Source organism: Myotis brandtii, unplaced genomic scaffold (genome assembly GCF_000412655.1).
Source record: "Myotis brandtii unplaced genomic scaffold, ASM41265v1 scaffold934, whole genome shotgun sequence".
Classification (NCBI taxonomy): Eukaryota; Metazoa; Chordata; class Mammalia; order Chiroptera; family Vespertilionidae; genus Myotis; species Myotis brandtii.
This window is the reverse complement of record NW_005371854.1, coordinates 487,745-493,026: the sequence shown is the minus strand read 5'-3', so window position 1 is coordinate 493,026 and position 5,282 is coordinate 487,745. Positions and strand designations below refer to the sequence as shown.

Genomic DNA, 5,282 nt, shown 5'->3' with positions numbered 1-5,282 from the left:
TCAGTGGGCTTGGGGTAAAACTCAAGAATTGAAAATTCTAACAAATTCCCAGGTGATAGCAAAAGAGTGAAGAATGGATGCTGGGAAGACACAAACAATAGATGTTCACTATTCTTTCTTTTGTAGATCAAGAAACTGAGAAGTTGAGTGGCTAGTCTGTTTTATACCATTTACAAGATAAAAATGTTTCCAAAGGGCATGTTGCCACAATAGAAAGAGCATGAGTTTTAAAGAGAATCTGAGGTCAAATCCCATTCCCATCACTGACAAACTGAGTGGTTTAGGGCCGGTCACTAAACCTCTTTGCTCCTCCCTTTAGTGTTTAAAATGAGAATAATTGCAACACCTACTCTCAGGGTGGGATGAGGGTGTGATGACTTACTGGAACATGGTAGGGTTAGAGAAGAATTAAATAGATGGGAGCTTTAAATTATTTTAAAAGTCAGTGTGAATTATTATACACATAAAAATTAAAATGATAGTTACTATTTTTCACCTTGACAATTGGCGAGATCAAATATGTGAGAACACTATGAAACAAAAATCTAGGGAAACAGATACCTTTGTTCATTGACAGTGGGGTGCAGCCCATATCCTAAGACCTTTCAGTGTACTCAGGGACCCAGTACCCCAAGAAATTCATCTCTATGCCTGAGAGATTTTTCTGAACTGTGGAAGTTTATTCTGGCCACCAGCAGGCTAGGCCAGACCAGAGAGTTAACATCTACTGCCCCTACTCCCATTTCACACTCCATGCTTCCAGAGCCGGCTTCAGCTATTGACTCTTGGGAAATGCAGCTTCCTCACCTTTGTTTAGAAAAGTCCAGAAGTGCCTGGCCAGCGTGGCTCAGTGGTTGAGCGTTGACCTATGAACCAGGAGATCAAGGTTTGATTCCCAGTCAGGGCACATGCCTGGGTTGTGGGCTTGATCCCCAGTGTGGGGCATGCGTGAGGCAGCCAATCAATGATTCTCTCTCATCATGGAAGTCCCTATCTCTCCCTCTCCCTTCCTCTCTGAAATCAATAAAAATATTTTTTAAAGAAAAGTCCAGAAGTGAGTATTCTGCACCTTAGCTCATAATTTTCTGGTGGAATTAAGCTCCGGTCACCCATGTAGTAGATGGCTTCATAACACATCCTTTCAATGGTTGCCTTCCCTTCTTTGTATCACGCCCCCGACTCCTCAGCTTCCTGGTGTTCCATGCACCTACCAATTATACTACTTGCGCTAGAATCATTGTCACAGAGATATGCTTTTCTGGGGGAACCCCAGCCAAGATATAAACATCTTTGGGAGTGGGTAATATCTAGCAAAATTACAAATTTATATGCCCTTAACCTAGCAAATCTGATTCTAATAATTTATTTAACAGGTATATTCACATATGTGCCAAATAACATATATTATGGGACTATTTACTGAAGCACTATTTGTGAGAGCAAGAGATTGACACAATTTAAATGTTATTAATTTGGGAATGGTCAAATAAATCAAAGTACATTCATAGAATGAGACACTATGCAGCACAAACATTTTTAAAAAGAGGAATTCCTACTAACTTGGAACAATCTTCAAGATTTATATAAATTAAAAAAAAAACAAGATACCAACAAGAACATATAATACACTACCATTTGTGTAAAAAGAGAAGCATAAATGTGTATTTGATTGTAATAATATAGATTATTTCTAGATGACAAACAAAAAACTGGGAGACTATTCTTGTATATACTCTGGCACCTTTTGAACTTTGAACCGTGCAAATGTATTACCTATTGCTTCTTCTACCGCTCCTGGTGCTGCTTGTGTGCCCATTTGGTGTGGACCTGGTACCTCTTTTGTGAAGCAGCAGCTGAGGAGACTCCGGTGCTCGCCATGGCCGACGAAAAGCCCAAGGGTTTGTCAATGAGGCAGATCAGATTCCGATTTGATGGGCAGCCAGTCAATGAAACAGACACACCTGCACAGTTGGAAATGGAGGAGGAAGATACAATTGATGTGTTCCAGCAGCAGACAGGAGGTGTCTACGAAAAAGGGAACCTGCTACTTTACTCCAGAACTCTGTTCCTCCAGACCAAGTAGACATTCTCAGTTAGAAAACTGCAATTGGGTTTCAACACATCTGACTACCACCGTATAGTGTTCTCTATTCTTTCATTTTCCCCTTCCCCATTCCTTTATTGTACATAAAGTATGTATGTGCACAAGCATTTGCATTTTTTTAACTAATTGGCCAATGGTATGTTTTGATGGACATCAAATAGAGATGGGCTGGGGGAAAAATACTGGTTCTGTGAAAACATTCCCTTTCTCCATTAGTGGCATGCTCATCCAGCTCTTATCTTTATATTCCAGTAAGTTACTTTGCTCTCACTTTTAACAACAACAACAAAAAAAGAACAACATAAAAATTCTTGCATACCTTGTTTGATTGGAGAATTTTAATGTTTTTCATTTATCATTGTAAAACCAAGGACAATTTTATAACTTTTTTGTGCGCAGCTGTTACATGTAGGGCAATCTGTCTTTAAGTAGAGTAAATTACTTTAAAAAAAATAAATCCTAGGTAGTTTTTCCTTCAAGTCAAGTGTCTTGTTGTTTAAATAAACTTCTTGTTTAAAAAAATGTCTTATCTATTCAGAAACACAAATTAATTAATTAAAAACTTTAACATGAATGTGGAAAAAAAGGATTTTTATACTCAGTAAGTTATTTAAGAGTTAGTCTTTTCAGAAACACTTTTATTTTTATAACATTAGATATCATTATGAGTAACTACAAACACTATAAACTACAAAGCTACAAATTGCAAAATGTATATCAATGGCCACCTAGAGTTATCTTTTTTTTTAAAATATGTTTTTATTGACTTCAGAGAGGAAGGGAGAGGGAGAGAGAGATAGAAACATCAATGATGAGAAAGAATCATTGATCAGCTGCCTCCTGCATGTCCCCCACTGGGGATTAAGCCTGCAACCCGGGCATGTGCCCTGACTGGGAATCTAACTGTGACCTCCTGGTTCATAGGTTGATGCTCAACCACTGAGCCATGCCAGCTAGGTGGCCAACTAGAGCTTAAAAAGTATAGACAACGCATTAATTAACCAGGGAGATAGAAAAAACAAAAGACAGGAAAGGTTGTTGAAGAACCCGAAGTCACACTTGGGGACTCGAAGCCCTCAGTATAGTAAATAACATCTCTCCTGTCCTGTGAAATCTCCCTATAAAGGTGGGAGCTTTATATGTACACTAGAGGCCTAGTGCACAAAATTTGTGCACGGGGGAGGGGGTCCCCTCAGCCCAGCCTGCACCCTCTCCAATCTGGGACCCCTCGGACATCCCTCTCACAATCTGGGACCACTGACTCCTAATTGCCCCCAACTCCCCTCCCCTGCAGGCCTGGTCCCTCCCAACTGCCCTCCCCTGCAGGCCTGGTTGCCCCTAAGTGCCCTCCACTGCTGGCCTGATCACGCCTTACTGCCCCCTCCTGCAGGCCTGGTTGCCCCATGCAGCCTGCTGTTCAGTTGTTTGGTCGTCCCTCACTAACCCCGCTGCCGACCTGGTCACCTCATGCAGCCTGCTGCTCAGTCGTTTGGTTGTCCCTCACTGCCCCCTCTCCCCCCGCCGGCCTGGTAGCCCCACACAGCCTGCTGCTCAGTCGTTTGGTCATCCCTCACTAACCCCCCTGCTGGCCTTGTCACCCCACTCAGCCAGTTCAGTCATCTGTTTGGTTGCAATGGCCCCTGGCTCTTTATATATATAGATTCTCTTATGTGCCCTGTAGCTATCATCCCAATTTCACAGGTAAGAAGACTAAGGCTTGGGAAGCTGAAGAGACTAGCTAAAGTAGAACCTGAATCTCAACCCAGGTCTGCTTGAAACCAAGGCAAAATATATGTCAACATCCCCTCAGTGCTACCTATTAAAGATGCAGACCTTGATTAGAGCTTTGAAAAAGTGATCCCATTTTAGAGTCACAATCACCAAGGTCCATGCCTGAAAGTACACTAGTGAGCAGGAGGGAAAGCCATTTCCTCTTTGGCCTCTCTGCACAGATTTTCATGCCAGAGGCAAAGCACAGGGACCAGCAATGGAGTTCATCATTCATATCTTTCTGTGACGGGAGCGTGCCAGCACCTGGCCATGCTGCAGGGCAGGAATGTATTAAAACTGATTTGGAAAATATTTTTTGACAAACATTTAGTTTTGCCTTTGCAGTTGCTTACTCAGCGCCTGGTACATTGAAGTTTTCAGAAAATATTTACTGAGAGAATGAATGAACCAGTGATTGGGCAGCATAGTGTGAAGTAATGCAGGAAGTCCAAAGGGGTAAAATACAGTCCCAAGTTATAACTCAGTTGAGAAAACAAGACAAAAATACCACAATGTTTAGCTAAGAGGAGAAGCCAGGACTATAAGTAAGGTCTCAGTGCCAAATGAAGCCTGAGCTACAGAAATCAGAGGTGAGAAATAGCCCGTAGGCTGAAGTGTTGGAAAGATGACATATGGAAAAGCAGAAATAAAAGGCATTCTGGGGAGGACAATTTCTAGATATAGAAACAAGCCCAATATATTTTTTGTTGTTGTTAATCCTCACCTGAGGATATTTTTTCCCATTGCTTTTCAGAGAAAATGGAAAGGAGGGATGGTGGGAGGAAGAGAAAGAAAAAGAAAGAGAGGGAGGGAGGGAGGGAAGGAGAGAGAGAGAGATCCATTAGTTGTTCCACTTATTTATGCATTTATTGGTTGCTTCTTGTATCAACTGAAGTACATTCCCTGACTGGGAATCGAACCTGAGACCCTTTGGTGTTTAGGCCTACATTCTAACCACTTAGCCATACTGGCCAGGGCAAGCACATGAAAGAACTACAGGATTTGAAATTGGATAGAACCAGGGTTTGAATCCCAATGTCTACCTCTTATTGATGAGCACAGTTACTTAACCCCTCTGATGAGGATAATGCTGGGGCTCCAGAACCAGATTGAGATACTTGCACTCAACAGCCTCCACTGGGGGACATTTTGGATGCTTGGTCTTCAGGATCTCGTCCTTTTTTGAACCCTTGTCTGAAGCCAGACCAGAGAGAAGGAAGACTACGGACAGGAAAGAGGACAGATTTTTCTTTTTTTAAAAAAAAAAATATTTTACTGATTTTTTTACAGAGAGGAAGGAAGAAGGATAGAGAGTTAGAAACATCGATGAGAGAGAAACATCGATCAGCTGCCTCCTGCACACCTACTGGGGAGGGATGTGCCTGCAACCAAGGTACATGCCCTTGAC

At 42.0% G+C, this 5,282-nt stretch overlaps 1 long non-coding RNA gene across 1 annotated transcript in view; it reads left to right on the top strand.

The window, feature by feature from the left end:
- Positions 1 to 1,819: 1,819 nt before the first annotated feature.
- Positions 1,820 to 5,282, top strand: part of LOC102260102 — a 16,891-nt gene continuing 13,428 nt past the window's right edge. Inside the window, exon 1 of the long non-coding RNA XR_001360547.1 lies at positions 1,820 to 1,902. This is a non-coding gene — a long non-coding RNA (uncharacterized LOC102260102). The remainder of the gene's footprint in view (positions 1,903 to 5,282) is intronic.